Source organism: Pinus tabuliformis, chromosome 9, assembly GCF_031772625.1.
Source record: "Pinus tabuliformis cultivar Carrire ecotype Pingquan chromosome 9, CPIR1, whole genome shotgun sequence".
Taxonomy (NCBI): domain Eukaryota; kingdom Viridiplantae; phylum Streptophyta; class Pinopsida; order Pinales; family Pinaceae; genus Pinus; species Pinus tabuliformis.
This window is the reverse complement of record NC_142307.1, coordinates 1,388,982,754-1,388,995,998: the sequence shown is the minus strand read 5'-3', so window position 1 is coordinate 1,388,995,998 and position 13,245 is coordinate 1,388,982,754.

Genomic DNA, 13,245 nt, shown 5'->3' with positions numbered 1-13,245 from the left:
TGAAAAAACTCTTGTCACCGGTCATGTGGAAAGAAGCTCCACTGTCAAGAAACCAACCACTTCCCATCATGGATGAAACCATGCATGCGAAGAGTGTGAAATCCAACTCGAACTATGAAGCAAGTGCCTCACCTTCAGATCCTTCCCCGGATCCCTTCTTGGATTTCCTCCGTGGACAATTTGTAGCATAATGGCCCACCTCATGACAACGAAAGCATCGCACTTTCGATTTGTCAACCTTCTTCCCATCATTGGAATAACTGGATTCAGAAAGAGAACCCTTCTCCTTCCCCTTATTTGCTTTGGCAGCCAAAGCACAATTTTCTTCATTAGATGCCTTTGATGAAGATTTGTCCCTGGGATTCCGCTTGATCTCCTCTTGCACAAGATCCGACCAAAGTCTCTCCCATCCTGGCAATTTCTCCCGACCATTGACAGAGTCCTGATAGGAATGCCAACTCTTCGGAAGACCAAGGAGAGCCAAGCTCACCAAGTCCTCATCATCGACAGTCACCCCCACACTTCCCAGCTCATCCCGGCATTGGGTGAACTTCGTGAGATACTTAGGCATACTGTCTCCATTCTCAAACTTAATGTTTCTGAGTTTATCCTTGAGCGCCGACTTCCTCTGGTCGCTCTTGCTTTGGAATAAATCTGTCAACGCTTTCCACATCAAGTATGGAGAAGCCTTTCCATGCAGGCTAGATACAATGTGATCCTTCATGCCCTCCAACAGAATCCTTCAACACTTTGCTGTCTTCTTTTGCCAAACCTCAACGTGAGCAGCATCAGTAGGCTTTGGGACCTCAGCCTCTATGAACTCCTTCAACCCATTGTCATCTAACACCGCCTCCATCCTGTCTTTCCATGCAATATAATTCAAGCTGCCTTCAAGGGCATACTCCAATCGCAATCCATTGAAAGACATTTCAACTTCGACACCAAGAAAACACTGCTGCAAATTCGAATTCCACCAGCTCAAAACTCAACCGCTTCTGATCTAAAATTCGTGAGAACAAAGTATTTCTCGTACAGAGATTGACTGTATGGGCATTCACCAGATATCTCACCTTCCAAAAGAAGGATGAATCCAGAGGCTACCTGGCCCAATTACAGACTCTGCCTGAAGAAATAAAATGTAATCACTTTCTGAATAATAGATCTGATGATCAACTTCCCTATGATACCATGTAGAAATTTTGAATAATATGACACTTATTCACAGAGATTATCCCGATTATACACTATTTGCGGAATGCATGCATAATACATAACCTCCTCTACGTTGATCATCAATTTGCGGAATCAAAAACAATCGCATGCGCACATTGAAACATCAATCACACATATCAACACAGTATGTAAACGGGGAAAGCATACAGCTGAAAACCCCCAACTATCTGTATATTATAATGATAGAGAACATGTAACAATACATAGTACAATACTCCTCACAAGTACTCAGTACTATCTCCACCTGCTACACACAAACTAGCTCAGATCTGAATCAAGTCACAGGTTCAAATCTCCTCCACTGTCTGCCTGCCTCTACTGCGCAATCCAAAGTGAGAATAGATCTGATCCAAGCTCGTTTTCCCTTGACTTGTACCATGCAATCCTCATTGGCAATCTCCATCATTGATTGTGCAAATCTCATGCACAGCTATAGTCACAACTGATAGTAGTCTCCACCTCTAACACCTGTCTCCACTGAACTGTCCATGCACTGAGTTAACTGATGTATTCTTTAGTTGATTTATGAGTTAATAATTAGTGAATTAATTAATAATTAATTCACATCACTCATCACTAGTGTATTCTACAGTTAGACTAAATACAACTAGTTCAACTAAGTCAAACTGAACACAACTCCATCAACTCCTCAATCAACTCCACCAAACTCAATCACTTGAGTTCTAACTGAAGTCCATCATGCAATAGCTCAACTGACCCATAAGAAAAGCGTATTTCCTTCTGCAGTTGCATGTGCCACATCCGTAGCTCGAACTGAAGTGCTCCAAGAGGATAAGATAATGTTTATAGTCCAAATATTATTAAGAGCTAATAATATTCGACTGTTCTATTTTTAGCCTAGCAGTCTAAAAATAGACTCCGCCCATATGTCTAAAAATAGAAGTCCATCTATTTTTACCAACATGACCAATCATCCACAAATAACATCCTGCAACTCATAGACCATGATCCATATGTCTAAAAATAGACATAGTCTAAAAATAGACTTTGCGCCAAAATAACCTGTGGGCCCACTTAGTGAAGGCGACTTCTTTTCACTAAGCTCCATCATCTTGTTGCATTTTCAACAGCTACGCAATCAGCGCAATGAAGGGGGGGCTCCACCCCCCCTTTAACCCCCTGGTTAATTACGTAGGCTAGTCGTGGAAAGAATATAACACAACCCAACATTCTCCCACTTGTTGTTTTCTTTCCACAGGGGGCCACGGGAGAGATTAGTCATTTATCCAGCTTTGCAACGCCCATTATTTCTCTACACCGAGAGAACTTCTCAGAGCTCACAGATTTTGTCAATGCATCTGCAGTATTCTTCAAAGTGTCCACCTTTACCAACAACACCTTTTTGTCTTCTATCATATCCCTCACAAAGTGATACTAAACATCAATGTGCTTTGTCTTTGAATGGTAAGCAGGGTTCTTTGCCAAGAAAATTGCACTTTGGTTTTCACAGTATATCCTTATAGCTCCCTGTACTAACCCCATACTTGAACACAATCTCTGCAACCAAACTGCTTCCTTGCTTGCATGAGTGGCTGCCATGTATTCTGCCTCTATAATTGATAATGCCACTACAAATTGTTTCTTACTCATCCTACTGACTGCACCTCCAAATAGGTTAAACACATACCCACTTGTAGATCTTCTATGATCCAAATCTCAAGCCCAATATGCATCAACAAAGCCACAAATATCCAACGCTCTGCCCAATCTTGGTCTTCCTTGGTAGCACAAGCCATAATCACTAGTGCCACGCAAATATCTAAAAACCCGCTTCACTGTTGTCCAGTGCTTGTTCCTTGGTTTTGACATAAACCTGATCAATACTCCCACTACATGTGCAATGTCTGGTCTGTACAAACCATCGCATACATCAGGCTACCGATTGCACTTGCATATGGAACACGGGACATGTCCTCTTCCTCTTCTTGTGTCTTGGGATATTGTTCGGCAGATAACGTTACACCTACAGGAATAGGAACCTTCACCGGTTTACTATCCTGCATACTAAACCTCTGCAACATTGTCTCGACATACTTCCTCTCGTTTAACCAGAGCTTCCTCTTTGCCCGATCTCTTTTAATTTCCATGCCCAAAATATAGTTTGCAACACCAAGATCTTTCATGTCGAATTTGGAGGACAATTGGGTCTTCAAATCCTGGATAATTTCTTTGTCATTTCCAACCAACATCATATCATCCACATACAAGACCAGATAAATAACACGGTCACCAATTAATTTAAAATACACACAGTGATCTGCTTTGCTTCTGGTGAAGCCAATTCCCCGTATAAATGTATCAAATTTTTGATACCACATCCTTGATGACTGTTTTAACCCATACAGAAACTTATTTAACTTGCATACCAATTCTTTCTTACCCTTCACCACAAAGCCCTCAGGTTGCTTCATGTATATCTCCTCTTCCAGATCCCCATGAAGAAATGATGTCTTCACATCCATATGTTCTACCTCAAAATCAAAAGCAGCAACAACAGATAAAAGTAATCTAATAGAAGCTACCTTGGAAACAAGAGAAAAAATATCACCAAAATCAATTCCCGGCACCTGGGAAAAACCTTTTTCTACCAACTGAGCTTTGTATTTCTCCACCTTCCTTTTGCATTTGCCTTCTTCTTGAACACCCATTTGCTACTAATGGATTTCCTTCCAGCCGACAACTCCACCAGATCCCATGCCTCATTTTTGTGTAAAGATGCCATTTCATCAACCATGGCCTCTTTCAAGAGTTTGTCATCCTCTAAATCTACTGCTTCCTTCACAGTTCTGGGATCAACATCAATAATAGATAAAGAAAAATTTGAGCAGAAAGTAGATTGACTATACCTTTCTGGCTGCCTTCTTTCTCGAACTGATCTTCTCACACCTGGAGTTTGTGGCTCTTCATATTTTGATTCCTCTTCTGCTGTAGAGTCTGACTCTTCGTCCTTAAGCTTAAACTCTATCTTCTCAGGTTCCTTTGTTTGGACTTCATGTTTAATAACATATTTCACCTCTCTGAACACCACATCTTGGTTGTACACAACCTTCCTTGTTACTGAGTTCCAAAGCTTATAACACTTTAAACCATCCTTATACCCAATAAAGATGCACTTTTCATATTTACTATCCAACTTGGTTCTTTTCTCCTTTGGAACATGTACATATGCATCACATCCAAATACCCTCAAATTTGAAAGAGAGGGTTTCTTACCAGTCCATACCTCTTGTGGAGTCTTATCCTCCAAAGTTGATGAAGGTGATATATTGACCAGGTAACATGTTGTCTCCACCACCTCTGCCCAGAATTCCTGTCCTAACCTGGCACCACCGAGCATGCTTCTTTCCCTTTCCATCGATGTCTAGTTCATTCTTTCTGCAACTCCATTTTTCTCAGGTGTATATGGAGTAGTCTTCTATCGTGCTATACCACACTTCTCACAAAATTCTTCAAATTCATTACTGCAAAACTCTCCACCGTTATCTGTCCTCGACACCTTTATCTTCTTCTCTCTCTGGTTTTCCACCAGAGCCTTCAATTCTTTAAACCTGTCAAAGACTTCATATTTCTTCTTAAGGAAATATATCCATGTATTCCTTGAGAAGTCATCTATAAATGATACATAGTACACAGACTTACCTAGTGATGGAACCTTCACAGATCCAAACACATCACTGTGCAAGCTCTAATATATGTTTCGCCCTCTTACCACCAAAGGGAAAACTCACCCGATTTTGCTTCCGATATACACAATTTTCACAGAAATCAAAATCCAGAGAGCTATTACTCATACCTTCTACCATACCTTTACCATGAAGTATTCGAAGGCCTTTATCTCCAATATGTCCAAGCCTTTGATGCCACAACATGGTCTTCTCTCCAGAGACCACTAGATTTTCTACTCCACTTTCAGGAACCATGGAACTGTCACACCCATCAACAACAGTGCTACCTTGCAACTTGTACAGAATTCCAATCCGAACTCCACGCATCAATACTAGTGCTCCCAGAACCATCTTGCAGGTATCCTTCTCGAACACTGTTTTTACACCTGCATCATCCAGCTTGCTTACAAAAATCAGATTTATGGCCAATGCAGGAATATGCAGAACACCCGGAAGTGTTCTAACCCTTCCACCTTGCAACTTCAACTTTATTTTTCCATGGCCAACAATTCTAGCCTTCCTATCATCCCCTAAGAAGACATCACCACCATCGTAGTTCTCATACTTGCAGAACTACTCTCTATGGGGAGTGAAGTGAAAGGATGCACCTGAGTCAATCAACCATGCCTCATGATCTACATGTGTATTTGAAGAAGCCAAGTACACATCCCACCTTCATCTGAGGTGGTTTTCGCCTCTGCAAAAGGAGCATCATCAGATCCATTTTCTTTGTCAGGAGATTTAGATTTACAGTCCCTTTTGTAGTGCCCTTCCTTTCCTCATTTCCAGCGAACCACCTTTACAGTTTTTCCTGGAGATTTAGATCTCCCACTCGATGAATTATTTTTGTTTCTGTTCTGGGACTATCCTCGTATAGACAAGGCATCACCATTCTGGCTCTCCATATTTTTCTGTCTCGTCTCCTCCGTCAGCAAGGATGAGACTATTTCATCAAACTGCAAGGCAATTGCATTGCTACCTATTGCAATAACCAGACTATCCCACAAATCTGGTAGAGAACACAACAAACTGATGCACTTATCTTCATCTGAAATTTTAATATCAACAGATAATAACTGACTTACCACAGTTTTAAATGCTTTCAGATGCTCTATCACGGAGTCTCCATCTTTCATCCTCAGGTTATACATATTTTTCTATAGGAAAAATTTATTCACCAGAGACTTAGATTGGTACAAAGTCCCTAACTTGTCCCACAAATCCTTCACTGTAGCTTCCCCTGATACATTTAGCAATATCGAATCTGAGACGCACAATTGTATTGTGCTCTTTTCCTTCCGATCCAACTTCTTCCATTCTTCGTCGGACACTCCCGTTGGTTTAGTACATGGATCTACCGCAATCCACTGATCTTTATCCACCAACAGATCCTCCATCTTGAGTTTCCATAACTCAAAACTCTGACCATTAAATTTCTCGATCTTTATCTTTCCACTGCTCGCCATCTTCTTTCACCACCAGAATTGATCCCGCAGATCTCCCACTGAACAAGGTCTACCACAGGCCCGAGCGAAACCCCTTAGCAACAAAGGCGTCCCCTTGAAGCCAAAACAACTCTGATACCAAATTTAGGTTTTAACCATGTACAGAAACCTGCATACGAATTCTAACAACAGAAAATAAACAATGCGAGAGCATAACACATAAAACACATATACACAGAGATTTTCCCCTGGATCCAAAAACCGGGACTACCAGATTGATTTTTCATTATGTTCCTTTCAATGTTACAATACATATTTATACATGTCGAAGCATCCAATACCATGGACCAAAAACCATCACGTCCAAAACCATATGCAAAAACCATGCAAAAAACCATACGTAGGTCCACCCAACCTAATATAGGGTCCAAAAAAAAAAATTCCCCAAAGCACTGCCCTGGACCCCGTAGAGGGGGGTTACCTGCCCCCATCAAACACCCTATGACCCCCCCACTGCGCAATCAGTGCAACGAAGGGGGGACTCTGCCCCCCCTCTAACCCCCCGATTAACTACATAGGCTAGTCGTGGAAAGAATATAACACAACCCAACATTTAATGGAGTCATAATCCCTCATGTGTTGTATGCAACCATGATAGAAAATTATGTATTATATCCAATATTAACATTTATGTAGCTTGTATTCACCATGGTAAACCTATCACATGGTCCATATAAGTTTATTTACATCATACATTCCTAGCTATTCACTAAATGGGTCTTGGGTTTGAGCTTCACTTTAGGAATTCATAGTAGCGTATTTGTGGCGTATATATATAGTTTATAGGCATGGTCATTTATGTAATCTCACATGGATTGACTCCTATTATTGTAAACTTGTATTTATAATTTCTACATAATATGATCCAATACATTCTAGGGTCAAAATTGGAGTATTCACAAATGCGACGGACTTGTCCTTAGAAGGATGTACAAAAGAAAATAAGTGTCAATTGGAATATTTTTATAGATATAATAAAATTATTACAAGAGGCAACCTATATGCCACCCAAGAGGGAAGTGTAACATGAGATACAATTATTTCCAAATTCTCCTTTATTTGACATAGGAATGTGCATGCATTATGTATAAGGGTTAGCTAAGGTGAAGGTGAAGTTGTAGGAATTGTTGGAGCAGGGAATAATACAACTAAGTACCTCACCATGTGGTTCCCCTTCTAATCTAGTACTAAAGAATCATGAGACTTGGACAATGTGCATTGACTACAAAACTCTCTGCAAGATCATTCTCAAGAATTGGTACCCCTTTCCTAGGATTAATGACTTATTGGACTGGTTGCAATATGTGAGATACTTCACCAACATGGATATGAAATTAATATATAATCAATTTTGAATCAAGGAATAAGTGACTTGGAATACCACTTTCAAAATGAAGCGAGGCATATATGAATGCTTAATAACACCTTTTGGTTTAAGTAACACGCCAACTAATTTTATGCATCTCATAAAATATTTGTTTCATATATTCATTGATTATAGTATACTTTGATGACATCTTGGCCTTTATTTCAACTTGGGAGGGGCATGTTAGACATTTGAAGCAAGTGTTGGAGACACTTAAGAAGCTATAGGTGCTAGAAGATATAAGGAAGTGTGAGTTTTCTAAGTATGCCCTAGTGTACCGAGGGCATATGACTAGTGGAGGTGAGTTGAAGACTATTCCTACAAATATAGAGGTCATTTTAAATTCTCCCCTCTTAATTATGTGACTAAATTTAGGAGTTTCCATGGAGCTATATGATATCTAAAAAGGTTCATATCATCATTTTCAGTGGTGGCAACACCACTTCATGTCCTAACAACTAGTGGGTAATAGTACAATGTAAGAAGAGTCAATATAAGCCAGTTGAAGGATTGGAGAAGTTTAATAAAGCCTTGATCTTATCATTTCGTAACTGACATAAGCCATTTAAAGTGGAAATACATTATTTCCTAGAGGGAGGTTGGTTTGATATAGTTCAAAGTTATTCCATGGAGTGGCATGAAGCTTCCCTATTTATAAGAAGAAACTTTATGATTTGGTGCAAACATTAAAGAGGTGGAAACACTATTTATTGGGTAAGGAGACCATTATCCATATTGATCACTACTCTCTACAATACTTGCAAACTCATAATAAGCTCCAACAAGTAAGACATTTTAAATGGATGGGATTTTTGCAAAAAAAATCATTTGGTAATCAATACAAGGGAATTGTCAATAGGTTGGATGATATGTTGTAAATACCGCCAATACCTAAAATCACAGCTTTGGGAGTCATTGTGCACATGGAGTAGTTCATCCATAAAGCATACACAAATGATACACTGAAGACAAGGACTTCAAAGAGGGTGAATCAGATGATTCAAGGTCATAAAGAATTGACAGACATAAACAATAAGGTTAATTACCATCTCCAAGATAGATTTCTTTACAAAATGGGGAAGTTGTGTGTGCAAAATGGAGAAAGAGTACAATTGATAAGGGAGGCTCATAACTCCAAGATTGTTAGACACTTTAGTGTTGGGAAGAGTGTGGCTATATTGCTTAGGTATGTTTATTGGCTCAAAATGTAAGAAGAAGTAGCTATGTTTAACAAAGGTTGTGCACTGTGTTATATTGAAATTCATAACAATTAAATCAATGAATATATAGTCCCCTTCTAGTTCCTACAATGACAATGATTTTGTTGATGGTTTGTTTAGGACTAGAAGAGCGCCTAGCTAGTTAATAGGTTCAATAATATGCACATCAAAGGTTGTGAAAGGGTCTAAATGCACTTTTTGGTACCAAGGAGCATCATCTCTAATGGAGATATTGAATTTGTTAGTACATTCTAGGCTTCATTGTGGGAGAAGATAGGTGTTATATTAAATAATTTTATGACCTTCCATCCCTATATAGATGAATAGATGGAGGTGGTGAATGGGACTTTGGTTCAAATTTTACTAGATTACAGTAAAAACCATCCAAGGACTTAATATGATAATTTGTTTTATATATAATACTCCTATAACATGACTATTCACACTTCCACCAATAATTCCCCACTTTGAAGTCTATTTCTAGATATTTTCCACCTTCACCTATAGATATTTTATATGGAAAAATTTAAGCAAAGAAGGCAACAACATTAAGTGATGCATTATAGGCATATAAGTTTATTGATAGGTACATTTGCATGTTTATATGAGACTAAATACATTTCAAGAGAAATACAAGGCCAAGAATTATCAACATAAGCTTAAAAAGACCTTCAAAGTAGGAGACCTAGTATTGTTGCACCTAAATAAGGAAATATTGTAGGGTCTAGGAAGAAAATCAAGGCCCTAAGATATGGACATTTTGATGTATTGGAGAAGCTAGGCAACAATGCTTATCAATTGAACACTTCCAATAATATTTCCCTCCTTCGAAGTCTATTTCAGGTATTTTCCACCTTTCATATGTAGATATATGACAACTTGAAGCAAAGGAGGCAAAAACCTTGAATGATGTGCTATAGGGATACAAGTTTATTGATGGGGTACACTTGCATGTTTATGTGAGATTAAATAGATCTCAAGAGAAATACAAGGCCAAGAATGAACATAGGCTTGAAAATACCTTCAAAGTGAGGGACCTAGTATGGTTGCATTTAAATAAGTAAAGACTACAGGGTCTAGGAAGAAAATCAATACCCTTAGATATGGAAAATTTGAAGTATTGGAGAAGGTAAGCAATGATGCTTATCAATTTTCTTCCTTATGCACATTTACTCAATAGTAAATGTAGAGATCCTAAAACTCTACAAACTGTTTTTTTAATGAGGATCAAGATGGCCAAGTCTTACCTTCAATAGAAGATTTGGCATTGGACACATACACATAATCACCATAAGATGCAGTTATGTAGAAGGAGATAAAGGTGATTGGAATGGGTCAGCAAGAGCTTTTGCAGTGTTGGGTGTGTGCTATATTTTTTTCGCGACTAGTCACACATGCGAGGGGGGTCACAAGGGGGGTGAACCCCCCCACCCCGGTTCGTTGCACCTGGTGCAACAAGGGAGTCACAGGGGGGGCGCAACCCCTTTTGTGGGGGGATTTCATGGGGGCGATAGCCCCCCTGCACGCGGTCTGGGGTAGCGCCTTGAGAATTTTTTTTGGACCCTATATTAGGTGGCCGGACCTACCTATGGTTTTGTGCATGGGTTTTGCACATGGTTTTGGGCACGATGGTTTTATGCCCATGGTATTTTGTAGATTCGGTCAATGGAACTACGAGTATGTTCCAAACCATGGTTAATGGATTAGGGTTTATGAATGCTTTAGCATTTATATATAGGTGTTGTAACATTGAAAGGAACATAATGAAAAATCAATCTAGTAGTACCGGTTTTGGGATACAGGGGAAAATCTCTGTCTATTTGTTTTGTGTTTCTCGCCATTGTATATTTTATGTTTTTTTTTTAAGAATTCGTTTGCAGGTAATTTATGTACAGGGTTAAAACCTACATTTGGTATTAGAGTTGTTTCAGCTTCAAGGGGACACTTTTGTTGCTGAGGGGTTTTGCTCAAGCCTGTGGTAGACCCTATTTAGTGGGAGATCTACGGGATCGATTCTTGCGGTGAAAGAAGATGGCGAGCAGTGGAAAGATAGAGATTGAGAAATTTAGTGGTCAGAGTTTTGAGCTGTGGAAGCTCAAGATGGAGGATATGCTGGTGGATAATGATCAATGTATCGCAGTAGATACAGGTACTAAACCAGTGATAATGTTAGCAGAAGACTGGGCGAAGTTAGATCAGAAGGAAAGGAGCAAAATACGGTTGTGTATCTCAGATTCAGTATTGTTGAATGCATAAAGGGAAGCTACAACGAAGGATTTGTGGGTAAAGTTAGACACTTTGTACCAATCTAAGTCTCTGGTGAACAAATTGTTCCTGCAAAAAAAGTTGTATAACCTTAGGATGAAGGATGGAGACTCAATGACAGAGCATATAAACGCCTTTAATCCTATGGTAAGCCAGTTGTTATATGTTGATATAAAAATTTCAGATGAAGATAAGTGCATCAATTTACTGTGTTCTCTACCAGATTCGTGGGATAGTCTGGTTGTTGCTATAGGTAGCAATACAACTACCTTAAATTTTGATGAAATAGTCTCATCCTTGTTGTTGGAGGAGATGAGACGGAAAAATATGGAGAGTCAGAATGGAGATGCCTTGTCTGTACAAGGATGACCCCAGAACATAAACAAAAATAAGTCCTCGAGTGGGAGATCTAAATCTCCAGGAAAACCTATAAAGGTTTGTTGGAAATGTGGAAAGGAAGGGCACTACAAAAGGGATTGTAGATCTAAATCTCTTGAGAAATGAAAGAGATGTAATGATTCTCCTTCTGTAGAGGCGAAAACTACCTCAAATGAAGGTGAGGATGTGTACTTAGATTCTTCTTCAAGTACTCATGTAGATGACGAGACATGATTGATTCACTCAGGTGCATCCTTTCACTTCACTCCCCATAGGGGTGGTTCTACAAGTATGAGAAATATGATGGTGGTGATGTCTTCTTAGGGGATGATAGGAAGGCTAGAATCGTTGGATGCAAAAAATATTGAGCTAAAGTTGCAAGGTGTTAGGATTAGAACACTTCTAGGTGTTCTGCATATTCCTGCATTGGCCAAAAATCTGATTTCTGTAAGGAAGATGGATGATGCAAGTGTACAAATAGTGTTCGAGAAAGATACTTGCAATATGGTTCGGGGAGCACTAGTATTGATGCGAGGAGTTCAGATTGGAACTCCGTAAAAGCTTCTGGGTAGTACCGTTATTGATGGGTGCAATAGTTCTGTGGTTCCTGAAAGTGGAGCATAAAATCTAGTGGTATATGGAGAAAAGACCATGTTATGGCATCAAAGGCTTGGACATATTGGAGAGAAGGGCCTTCAAATACTTCATCGTAATGGTATAGTAGAAGGTATGTCTAATTTCTCTCTGGATTTCGATTTCTTTGAACATTGTGTATATGGGAAGCATAATCCGGTGAGTTTACCCTCTAGTGCTTAAGAGGATCAAAGGGATATTAGAGCTTGTTCGCAGTGATGTGTTTGGACCTGTGTCGGTTCCATCATTGGGCAAGTCTATGTACTCTGTATCATTTATAGATGAATTCTCAAGGAATACATGGATATATTGCCTTAGGAAGAAATTCGAAGTCTTGGACAGGTTTAAAGAATTTAAGGCTTTGGTGGAAAACTAGACAGAGAAAAAGATAAAGGTGTTGAGGACAGAAAATGGTGGAGAGTTCTGGAAGAAGGAATTTGAAGAGTTATGTAAAAAGTGTGGTATAGCATGGAAAAAGACTGCTCCATACACACCTCAGCAAAATAGAGTTGCATAAAGAATGAACATGACATCGATGGAAAAGGCAAGAAGCATGCTCAGTGGTGTCGGGTTAGGACAAGAATTTTGGGCAAAGGTGGTGGAGACTGCATGTTACCTGGTTAATAGATCACCTTCATCAGCATTGGAGGATAAGACTCCACATGAGGTATGGATTGGTAAGAAGTCATCTCTTTCACATCTGAGGGCATTTGGCTGTGATGCATATGTACATGTTCCAAAGGAGAAAAGAACCAAGTTGGATAGTAGATCTAAAAGGTGCATCTTTATTGTGTATAAGGATGGTTTAAAAAGTTATAAGCTTTGGAACCCATAAATAAGGAAGGTCGTTTACAACCAATAGGTGGTGTTTAGAGAGGTGAAAGATGTTATTGAACATGAAGTCCTACCAAAGGAACCTAAGAAGATAGAATTTGAGCTAAAGGAGGAAGAATCAGACT